The sequence below is a fragment of the Eublepharis macularius genome, chromosome 1 (assembly GCF_028583425.1).
Source record: "Eublepharis macularius isolate TG4126 chromosome 1, MPM_Emac_v1.0, whole genome shotgun sequence".
NCBI classification, from domain to species: domain Eukaryota; kingdom Metazoa; phylum Chordata; class Lepidosauria; order Squamata; family Eublepharidae; genus Eublepharis; species Eublepharis macularius.
Genome location: NC_072790.1, coordinates 104,064,116 through 104,076,684, shown reverse-complemented (window position 1 = coordinate 104,076,684; position 12,569 = coordinate 104,064,116). Strand labels below are relative to the sequence as shown.

The following is a 12,569-nucleotide window of genomic DNA, read 5'->3' as shown; positions in this document are numbered from 1 at the left end:
ACGTGCCCGGGTAGAGGACAGGTCCTCTGGCTCACAAACGTCTGTTAGGCTATCCAGCTCTTTCTTTAGCTTGATCCATTCCGTCTCTGCCTTCTTATATCTTTCTGCCTTCATTGCACACAAGTGTTCACGCATTTTAGCTGTCAAGGCTCTGTTTCGTGAACCAAGAGCAGGCTCTGCTTCTTGCTCATCTTGTGCCATTTGGTTGGGGTTAGGGACATTATCTGATGGATTCTCAGAAGAATTTCCCATTGCAATGTCGCCTTGGATCCACTGGTGGCGCTGTGACGGTGCTGCAGCAGCCTGTCTAGCTTCGGCTTGTCTGCTGCTCTGGGTGGAAATTCACTGTAGTAATATGAACTGACCACTAGATGTCGCTGTGCGCTCTTTAACCCTTCAGTCTCCTGCTTTAAGCCAGCTTCCTCTCCCTTTCTTCTTCAGCAACAAGTATTAGATTTTTAATCCTTTAGGTATCTGTAAAGCTGCACAATTTTCCTGTCTGGCTCTAGGCTTCGGAGGGATCTGTGCTGCTAGGAGATATCTCTAAAGACTTCAATCCTTGGCACTTTTACGCTGCTGGGTGAGGGGGAAAGGGCTTGCAGCCCGGCAGTGGCTCTTGAGTTGTGCTGAGCGGTTAGTAAATGGAGCAATTTGCATCACAGACAAACTTTACAAGGCAATCATTAGCAGTTACTTTCTGCTGGGAACGGATTCCTCCATCCCTTTTACTGTCAGTGAAGCAAAACGATGTGGATGAAGGTAGCATGCAACGCAGATGCACATTTTCCCTCCCGGTCCCTGGGGAATATATTAGTTTCCGTCCCCTTTTACTTTTGGGAGCTTCTTGTGATGCTTTCTGATGCCAGAGCAGAGAACATGCTGACTTAATCTGCGGTGGGTGGAGAATTCTAAAATTCCATCCCTTTGCACTTCTCCTCATTAGGAGAAGGGAGAGAAGCTTTGATTGCGTTTACTGTCCTGGATAATGGGAGAGCCTCACACTTGAAACCATGTCCAGAACACTTCACGCTGACTGAACACGACTATGACTTAGGAGCTACAGTGTTCCAGACAACCAAAGAGGACAACATGCTCGCCCCATCTAGAGAAGACAAGCAATTCCTGCAATTAATGGAAAGGGAACTTCAGCAAGACGACACCGGGAGTTGGATCACCCCACTTCCTTTCCGCACGCCTAGACAGCAACTACCCAACAACCATGAACAAGCCTTATCTCGACTCAATACCTTGCGCAGAACCCTGGCAAGAAAGCCCGAGATGAAAGTCCATTTCGTGGAATTCATGGACAAGATGCTGCAGAATAACCATGCAGAAATTGCACCTCCACTACGAGAGGGAGAAGAATGTTGGTACCTGCCATTCTTTGGGGTGTACCATCATCTGACGAAGAGAACTTGATTCTCGAAAGCTTATGCTAAAATAAAATTGGTTAGTCTTAAAGGTGCTACTGGACTCTTACAAAACCAGGATCTTAAAAATAATAAATGATAGTCCCAAAATCTTTAATCATACCAGGTCCCTCCCTGTAGCTCTGTAAACCAAAAAAGGCCAGGAAAATTCACTTATTTAATAACAAGGATATATATTAAAGTTGTGTAATCCTGTGTACCATTACTATGACATTACCTAATGGGCAGTGCAATGCTGGGATGGGGGGGAGTGCCCTGGGAGCCAACTAAGAATTACACAGGCATATCCCGGACTTACGGGAGCACAACCTCCCCACCACGAAGGAGCGACTGCACAGGACCACTCTGCCCAGGTCCTCTGCATGAGGACGCCATTTGAGACTTATTATGACTGTGCTGATATTGACTGTATGGATTAACTTGACTGAAGATGTTTAATTATTGTTGTGGTGGATACATTTTGCCCCTGAGGAGGTTGTGAACACGAAACAGCGGTATCAAGCCAGCACTACATGTCAGGCATCGTGGACTATTTCATCTGCAACCCACCATCTAAACTTCACCTGAAAAGAAAGAGTACCATTTATTGACTTTATTGAAGCATACTTATCTGTTGGATGTCTTCCTTCACTAGACTTTATAATACCTTTGTATATGTGGACATTTACAGGTGCACCAAGTTACTTTGTGAGGTGCACAGCATTCAGTTTATGATATATGTGATTTGTTGATTGGATGTAGTAAGTTTTTTACTCCATTATACTTATTTTGATACATCTTGTGATTGAGTATTGTTTCCTACTCGTGTGTTATTCACTCTTCTTGCTTACCCGTTGAGTAGGTTCCTCTCTTATAGTTGTATACAGCACATTTTTGAGCCAGGCCAGAGCCCGGGCCTGTGAACACACACACACTGAACCAAATTCCAGCCATTCTTAGTAAACCTCTGGCCTTAACTCTGCAGTTCCTTACCTTGTGTGTGTTTGGGGGGGGAGCTTAAGGGTTAAGTGAAAAAGGTGGGCTGTTAACTTTTACTTGTTGGTGTTTTTTTCCCTCTCTGCACTTGGGGAGTCACTTTGCCTGCTGCACCTCACTCCCTCCACTCCAAGCTGGCTGCCTCTTCTGGCTCCCATCTGGAAAAAGCAGGCAGCGTCTCTCTTCCTCTGTGTCTCAGTGCAATGCTGCTGCAAAAAAGAGCAAGAGAGCACAGTCCAAGCAAGTGCTGGGAGCAGGCAAGATGAAGAACTTAAATTCCCATTGTGTCTTGTAACAGTCAGCTCAACATTCAACAGTCAGCTCAACATTCCTGGCTGACTCGATGGTGTGTGTGTGTGATTCCACTGCTCCAAAATCCATGCAGCAGTTCTTTAAATCACTTCAGGGGGTATTTTTGCCTCTGAGAACTAGTTGCCTTTTTCACCATTTCTCCTCTTGCCTTCCTCTCTCTCTTAACAATCAAAAGCAGCAACTTTTCCCCTGAAGCCCCTGTTGACTGACTCCAGAGGTGACCGGGGTGGTGGGCAGCTTTTGCTTATGTGTCTTAATGGTGTAAATATTTATTTACTTCATTTATACCCCAGTTTTCTCCCCAACAGAAGCCCAAAGTTGCTTACAATATTCTCTCTTAATCCATTTTATCCTGGTAATAACCCAGTGAGGTAGGTTAAAATCAATGAGTTGGGTATAGGTTTGCCAGGTACCCCAACAACCGCCCCCCGGCAAGAGATCGGAGACCTAGCACTTACCTTATAGTTACTCCTGTTGTGCACGCACACAGTGCATGCGCGAACCCGGCTTCCACGATGACAGGCTGTGTGGGCCATAGACTGCTCTGTGCTCTCCAGAGAGCCAAATTGGGCCCCATTAGTCCCGAATCAGCCCGAATCCAGCCGCTGCAGAGCACAGGAGCACTCCAGCATTCTGCAGCAGCCCAGTTCGGGGCTGATTCAGCCTGAATCCGGGCTGATTCAGCCCAAATCTGGTCACTGCAGAGCACAGGAGTGCTCCCAGCCCAATTCAGGCCAAATCAGGCCTGAATTCAACTGAATTTGGCCCAAATTGGCTGCTGTAGCATGTACAAGTGTGCTGCACCACCTGGAAGCACACCGTGCCACCCAGGGGCATGCCCTGAGAGGTGCGTTCCCTCCTGGCAGCCAAGTAAGTGGGGGTGGGGGTAGAGGTTGGGAGCAGGAGATCCCCCACCCTTGGCAGGGGATTGGCATCCCTAGTTGGGTAGGAATAAAGGAGGTGTATGAGGCCCATCCCTGACTTTTGCCCAGGGCTCCAGAATCACTAAATGGCCTCTATCTGGCAGGGGATCTGCCTGCCAGCACTGGTGTGGCATGAAGTTCACACAGCAGTGGTGGCATTTTATGACCTGCCTCTTTCTCTTCCTGTTTCTTGATGGTCCACCTTGCCAAGCCGCATGGTCCCCGCATGGTCAACAAATTTTTATCAAGGGTGTCCATTATTTTTGTTGAAACCATGTGGCAACTTTAGTAATTGTGTGGAGACAAGGGGTGGGGTCACCTCACTCAGCCAGCTCTACCTCTCTGTGCACTACATAAAAACACAGATGGCTCATTTGCATAGGGCTCATAACAGTGGCACTGCTTTCTTCTCCAGCCAGGAGGAGGGGCTTGTTGAGGCTCTTAATAACTTCATCCAACTTTTTCCCTCCTATGCTTTTGTTTCCACAACTTCTGTCTCAGCTTGCACAAATCTCCCACCCACCATTCAAAAAAGACATTTTATTGTTTTCGTACTTTCTTTTTTAATTGGAGATTGTCGAACACCTCCAATGTAAGTGCACTTTCAATTAGATATTGAATCAGTTCAGAAACCTACTTTAAGCATAATTAAAATTGCCTTTATGTTTCTCATGCATGCAAACAAACAACAGGAAAGGGGCTTTAAAAAAGCTCTTGAAGTGGCATATGTAAATTCTACCTTAGCTACTGTAGGTTTTTCCGTAGCACATATTGCAGTAATAAATTGATAGTGCGTTCTAGTCCCTTATTGTTCTCGTAAATGGAGGCACAATTTTGCCCCTAGATGAAAGGTTTTCATCTATTTGAGGAGGTGGAATATGACAAAAGGGGCTGGGGTTGTGAGAGGGGAGAGGGAGGGAGAGAAAGAGATTTGCATACCTCCCTACCCTCTTCCTTCCCTTTCCTCTACTCTTAAATTTGTTACGTAGGTCTCTTAACCAGTTTTGGCTAGCCTGTTCATTTCATCAGAACTCCAAAAAAACCTTCCTAAACACCACCTGCTCATTCTGGGAAGTGTTTTGCAAACACTACAACAGCTTTGGCTGTGTTTCCATTCAACAGAATGCATGAGATGGTATGGTACACTTTCATTGGACAACTCATTTTCATAACATCCCACTCAAATGAAATTGTAAGCTTGCAGTGAAAATTCTTCAGTAGTTCTGTGATCTTTATTCTTATCTGAAAATGTACGCAATAGTAAAACAGCCCCTTAAAAGGGGATTTTTGTTTCACAGCTTCACACAATCCACATAGTAAAAAATATTTTATTATTGCTAGGATGACCAGAGAAGAGAACCAGGCTCCTATATATTTCAGAACTGTGCTGAGGGAATTTTATAAAAGCAGCTTATTATGTAGACAGATTTGTGATCAGATCTCCTGTGATTATTTTGTAAAGCTTGCTTGTTATGCAGGAGTGAAAAAAGCTACATTCTGAAATTTCCATTTCTATAAAACTTTTGAAGGAACTATACCTTTTTCTCCTTTTTGTCTAGTTATTCTCCTATTTGTCTAGTTATTTCTCAAAAACAAGTAAATGTTCTCCTAGTAAAGAACAAGAGATTCAAGACAGTGAAATCTATAGAATTATGAAGAGCTCCACCCTAACCAGATAGTCTTGGCAAGCTCAAACTCATAAAATCTCAGAAGCTAAGCTGGATCGACCTTGATTAATAATTGGATGGGAAACCTCCAGAGAAGACTAGGGTTGCAGAGTCAGGCAATAGCAAACCACCTCTGTTAGTCTCTTCCCTTGAAAACCTCAACAGGGGTTGGCATAAGTCAACTATGACTTGATGGCACTTTCTACCACCACCATGAAGAACTCCAGAAAGCTCTCTCCATAGTGGATGAAAAGTATGAAATGGCAAATAAGATACAATGTAAATAAGAGGAAACGGTGCATGTTGGAGCAAATTAAAAGAACTTCATATGTAGATACTGATAAGATCTGAATTTTCAGTGGCCCCCAGACAAAAGTACTACCCTGTTATTTCTTATCAGGGTGGGCCGAGATACTTTTGACACTCTAGGTGGGGAAGTGACAGCTCCCACCATCACCAGGCCAAGAAGCCACCACCCTCCTCCCCCACACCACTGTCCTTGCTCCCTTTCACTGCAGTGATGCAGGTCAGCAGTGCTCTCCTGCTCCCCTCGCAAGGCAGTGAGGTGAAGCAGTGCCTGCTTCCTCATCCCCTGATATGGCAGCAGAGCACAGCAAGGCACATACACATATCAACCAAACCTTGCCTTAGGTTCTTACCTAAATGGGACCATCAACAGCAACACCTAAAGGCTGTTCTGTGAAAGCTCTGGCTCCCATCATCAGGTAACACTTCAGCAAACTCATAGTGATAGGTAACCAAGATAGAGAAAATACATAGAAGTTTAAAATAGAATACAGAGACTCCATTAGTAGAAGATATATATCATAAAATGCAAAACATGGGCACAATCCAGCCAAAATTAACTACCTAACAGTCCCATTCATAAGTGCCCTGAATCAGAGATCATTCATTACATTTAGGGATATCAAGCCTTCTTCTACCTCCTTCCCTTGCTAGTAAGTGTTGGTGCCTAACTACACCCATGTTATTCTTTGGAACTGTGGATATGTTGACATCCTTGCAGTGGATAAGGAAGCTCAGTTATTCCATAGTACCAATAAACAGTGGAGCGCCTGATCACATAGATGGACCATGGCTGGCAAAGAGGCTGTCTGTGTTTAAAACATTTCTTTCAGAATAGTTACTTATGCTTACACCATCCACCCTCAGAAGGTTATATGAGGGATATTCCCCACAAAGCGTTCTCTCCTTTTCTTTTTTCTTTTCTTTTCTTTTCTTTTCTTTTCTTTTCTTTTCTTTTCTTTTCTTTTCTTTTCTTTTCTTTTCTTTTCTTTTCTTTTCTTTTCTTTTCCTTTCCTTCATCAGCTCTCTCTTTTATGTAATTATAATCTACAGGAGCATCTGATTGGTTGTAAGCTGCTTTGGGTCCCTATTGGGGAGAAATGTGGCATAAAATGAAGTAAATTAGTAAGTAAATAAATAAATAAAATTGATGGTGCACTGAGGACCACATATGAACAATCATAGGACATAAATGGCATAATGATTCGTCAGTAAAACTATTATGATGCTAGAACATAAACTGGTTCTTACTGGTGGGTATTCAAGCCTCCAAAGTTCAGAGACCCATTTCAAATGTGAGAAATGGAGTGGAAGCAATATGTACAATTGACTTGCACTTCCTGTCCCCCCACTGTTTATCATCAAGTCTGAAATGGCTGTATGTTTTATGTTAGAATGTGAACAGGCTCTTCCTGCAGCTCTACATTGCTATTTTCTCCCACGGCTGGGAACCAAACAAAAAATTAGATTCCCAGTGAAAGTGTTAGGAATCAATGTAAACAGCCATGAGTGTGAAAAGAAGGAAACCATAATGTGATCAAAAGAACAGATGGCAAAGCTTCAAACTCCAGTATGAACCCGCTGATACTCCTTTCCTTGAATTCAAAGTCAGCCAGTGAAGCCTGCTGGTTGCATCAGCATACAGAATTTTTTCAACAACAAAACCCATTTTAAACGTCCATCAAACATTTGTCCTCTTTAACTCCAAAACAGAAGGCCCAGTAAATGGAATCTGAGCAAAGGTTCAAATAGGGATGCTATTCCCCCGCCCGGGGCAGTGGATCTCTTGCTCACACCGTCCCCCAAACCACCTGCCTGGCTGGCAGGGGGCATGCTTCCCAGGCAGCAGGGCACACTCCTCTGCCCACAGCAGACCGGTTTGGGCCAAATTTCACCTGCAGCAGGCCCAATTCAGGCCAAATCATGCCTCTCAGAGCTCCCAGGGCTCCTAGGCTGCCCTTTGACCCATGTGATGATGTCATTTCCTGGAAGTGACATCATCGCACAAGCCTGAGAGTTCGAAAAGAAAACCAGGGACATTGCAAGGTAGGTGCCAGGCTCCTGATCTCCCACCAAGGGAGTCAGGGGATCTGACAACCCAAGGTTCAAATGTAGCTGGGTCTAGTCTGGGCAGTAATGACATTCTCCTTCTGGTAGATATGGAAAGATGGTTGAATTGTTAGATATGTTTAAGAGTGCTCTTGATGCACCATGAGATAATTTGAGAGGGTAAGGCCATAGCCCAAACGTAAGACTCATACCTTGCACGCAGAGAGGTCTAAGTTCAGTTTCTGGTATTTCCAGTCAGATAGGCTCAAGCTAAACATGCAGGTTTTAAAAGAGTTGGGTCTTGGTTCCCCAAACCCAACTTGATTCCCTGGGCCACACAGCAGCTGTGAGGAATGGCTGTTTTTTTTTTTAAAGGAGAGTTCAAAAGGCCTCAGAATGCCTCCATGAGGGGAGGAGGGGCTCCTCCCTCCCCCCTTAAGCTGTTTTCCCATGTCAGCATAGCACGGGAGGAAGGTTTTTCCCCTTCTTTTCTGCTCCATGTGGAGTATTCTGTGCATATGCAGTAAAAACAGGGGGGAACTCCCTCCATTCTATTGTGATGAGGGAAAACATTTGAGGGGGACGGGGGAGTGCCTCCTTGTCCCTCCTCGCTCTGTTTGGGCTCTCTTTTATTTTTTAACAGCCATTCCTCAAAGCTGCTGTGCAGCTGCAGGGAACTCAAATTGGGTCTGGGATAGTTCCCCGGTGCCCACCAGTAATGGGCAAATACCCAGGGATTTGCCTCATTGCCCGCTGATTGCCCAGTGAACAGCAGGAGGTGGCAAGCTCCTGGAGATTATCCACCATGGGCAGGTACATCAGAAATGCGTGACATGTGTCAGGTGCCTCGGTTGAAGCAGGGAAAGGGATGCCTGTGCAGAAGAAAGACTTCTCTGCCTGCCTGGGATTGTGTAGTCCCTGATGCCACTGCCAGTGGTGCTTCAGTCCTGCCTGGCAAGGCAAGGGCTGCTGAAGCATGTAGAACCAGAGCCAGAGGAGGAAATCATCGCAGAAGACTATGATGATGACCATGTGGATTATGAAGCCACTAGGACTGAGAACCTGCCACCAAACTGCTACAAAGTAGTTGACCCGATTTGTGGCTTCCCTTACTACTGGAACATCGACAGTGATCTGGTTTCCTGGCTTTTGCCCAATGACCCCAACTCCGTGATCACTAAAGCAGCCAAGAAACTGAAGAGCCACTTTGATGCTGAGGAAAAAATGGAGTGCCTGCACAAGAAGACAGAACGAGAGGAGGTGAAGGAGCGGCAACACCACCAGCAGGAGGAGCTGGCACCATACCCCAAGAGCAAGAAGTCAAGTCAAGTCAAGTCAAGTTAGCCTTTATTGGCATATAGCAGCAATTCAAGTTATCCACTTACAAAAGGAAAGAACAAAGTTAAAAGATTGCTGTATTACAAATACAAAAATACATTTAGAGCTTAACTCTGTGATATCCTTTGACGCAACTTCAAGGCAGAATGGAGAAACTCAGCCACCTTCTCGGTTACATCATGAAGGGAATTGTTCAACAGTCTATAGACTTTGAGCGAGTCAGAACAATCCATCATACTAGTTAAGACAGCTTTTAAGTATGTTTGACGTATACCAGCGTACAAATGACAGTGCAAAAGGACATGAGTAACTGACTCAACACATTTTTGTTCACATAGACAGCATCTAGCTGAATAGTCTATCCTGTCAAATCTGCCATGTAGAATAGCCGAAGGCATAGCATTGCACCTGGCCAAAGAAAAAGCTCTACGAAGTTGGGGCACCTGCAGGGAGGATAAATATGGAGCCATCCTCCCTACAGTGAGGGGAACTTCAAAGCTCAGGGGAGAGCAGATTTTAGTAGCCAAGCTATATAACTTCTGGCGCTAGCAAGAAGTCAAGCCGGAAGGATGAAGAACTTGACCCCATGGATCCCAGCGCTTATTCCGATGCCCCATGGGGGACCTGGTCCATCGGGCTGCCCAAGAGAAATGAAGCTAAGACTGGTGCAGACACCACTGCCGTTGGCCCCCTGTTCCAGCAGTGCCCCTATCCGAGCCCTGGAGCTGTTCTGCAAGCTAATGTTCTGCAAGCTCCCGGGCCAAGCAGCAGGACTGAGAAACCTCCTCCTTCCTTTCCTAATATATTTCATAATAAAGCTGGCAAAAAAGAGAAAAGAAATGCCTGTCATGCATCAGGCTTGGCAATGTCACTTCTGGAAGTGATATTGCCATGCTGGCTGCGGGAGCATTCCTGAGCTTTGTTTGGTGCCAATTTGGGCCCGAATGGGGCCTGAATTGGCCCCATGCAGAGCATGGGAGCATTTATGCAGGGGGTGCAGTGATGTCATGTCACTTCCAGAAATGACATCATTGTGTCAGCTCTGTGGCGCATGAAGATATCCTCATGCTGAGCACAAGATAAGTGCCAGGGACTCCAATTCTCATGGAGGGAGGACAGAGGGACCTAGCAACCCTATCTGGGAACCTAGATCCAACTCTTTAAAAACCTGCACATCTAGCTTGACCCTTAGTTTCAGTCTCTCAGGCTCTTTCTTTCTCTTTCAGATCCTGCAGAGCCCCTACTGATAAGAAAAGCTCATACTAAGTTAGATGGATGAGTGATCTGACTAGGCAAGATGGTTTCATATATTTACATGATAAGAAAATTTTCTTTCTGTAGAGTGAACCTATTTTCCATTGCAAATTTTTGCTTGTTTCAAGATATATTCATTTCCATGTAGAAATATACTTTTTTTTTCAAATACCTGATATTTACACAAAATCGATACATGTTGATTTTTTTAAAGTACTGAATTTATATTAGAGAAAATAATATATAGGGTTACACCTTGTCTGTAAATTTCACATTCCATTATTCAATGAATAATGGCCAGTTCTTTACAAATCTATTGGTTTGGTTACTGTTTCTTTCCCTCTTCTAATAGGTTAATTTTGTTAATAATGCTAGACTTCCATTTTGGAACAAAACATATTCTTGCAGTTGCTGTTAAAGCTATAAACATTTCTACACAGGGGCAATCTTGGTGATTCTGGGCCCTGAGCAAAAGTTCAGAATGGGGTCCAGAATCAGTGGGCTGGAGCCAATGCTGCCACTAGAAGCCACTGGGAGCCTGAACCCCAGACAGCTGCAAACAGTGGCAGGAGCTGCTGTTTCTTCTTCTTTTGCTGGAAAGTGGGGCCAAGGGCAATTGTGGCCCCTCCCAGTTGTCCCTGTTGCCCATTGGCTAAGACCACCCCTGGTTATACATCATTTTATTTCCATACTTTAAAAAAAAAACAGTACTCCCTTCAGATCTCTTAATATTACATAATCCATCATTTCTCTAATTTACAGAATCTGTTCCCAAAAGGAGATTGTCATCAGACAGTTCTGTAATACATGTATTATATCTGTACCACCAGATCTAAACCTCAGATATTTTTAAAACTGAATATTTTAAAATTCCACTATAGACTATAAAGTTTACATTGCAATGTGAGATAATAAAAATACTTATGGCATACCAATGATATAGTTTTATTATCTGAAATCATATACCTATGACAACTGTTATACTTGTTATGACAATTATGAATTCCAATGTTATTTCTTCTTTTGAGATATGCATATTATAAAGTGTTCATTAAACATTGGTTTGGATCCAGTGCAGCACTGCCACGAGTGGAAGGATTTTCTAGCTTCTGCCCCTTCTGCTGTGACATAAAACGTTTCCTGAAATACAGCTCCTGGGGTCTATGTAAAGTTCCTGGAAATTTTTTGGGTGGAGCCTGGAGAGGGCCTGGTATGGGGAGGAGTCTTCAGGAGGTTATACTGCCATTGAGAAGAAGACAATTTGATGATAACTGCACATCTTCAACCTCCTTGTAAACAAAGTAGGATAATCTAGACCTTTTGCTTTATAAAAGCATATTTTTGTAATAGTTGAACTTTAAACAACATTATACAAGCTGTTATATGCTAGGAATGTCTAACAAAATACAAAAGACAAAAATACAATATGGGGAAAACATCACATGCTTTGATCATGTGTGCTGACTAGTTGAGTCAACTAGAAATCCATCAAAACAATGGATTAAGGAAGTGAGTATATATTCAAATTTTGGTGGTTCTCTGTTATTGCTTCTTCAAATTATTAAGTAAACAATAGAGATAACCATCTTGTAGAATTCTTCCACAGACAAAAGAGAAGGAGGTTGAGTAATGCAGGAAATTTCTTGCCATACCAGCACATCCTTAGTTCATCTTTTGATTCATGCCATAACAATATTGTCTGCTCGTTTACAATCAGTGCAGTATAATGCTATATAATGAACATAATGAAAGTCATAACAAAAAAGAGGGGGGTGCCTGTTGCATGGATAGAGTATTGGACAAAGACTGGGGTAATTTTAAATTACATTCCTGCTTATCCATAAACATTCATGGAATCACCTTGGTAAGTAATTACCTTACAATCTACAAACCTGTTAAGGAGCCAAAAAGTTTATCCAAATTATATTGCCTAGAGCTCCTTGGAGGAAAAGAAGCACACAAAGGTGATAAAACAAACTTCTAGATCATGTTTTCTATTAGATTCTTGTATGGTTTGGAGAGTCTGGTGTCAGTAAATTAAAATATATGTGAGTTAACAAAAGAATTTAGAAGATACGATCAAAGCAGACCTACAGATTAATTTATTTTCAAAACTTAAACCTTGACTTTCTGCCTTCATCAGGGCCACCAAGGCAGCTGACAGATTTAAAACATACATGATAAAGAACATGCCTTAAAAACCATTAAAACCAAACAAAAATACATTAAAATAATTAAAACCAAGTTAAAGTTCATATACAATACAATAAATACATATGCATACAAACAACAATTAAAAACAGGGCAGGAAGGAA

The 12,569-nt window shown here is 43.3% G+C and overlaps 1 pseudogene; it reads left to right on the top strand.

Moving 5' to 3' along the window:
* The first annotated feature begins 8,583 nt into the window (after positions 1–8,583).
* On the top strand, positions 8,584–9,777 carry LOC129339336 (polyglutamine-binding protein 1-like; annotated as a pseudogene).
* Positions 9,778–12,569: the final 2,792 nt, after the last annotated feature.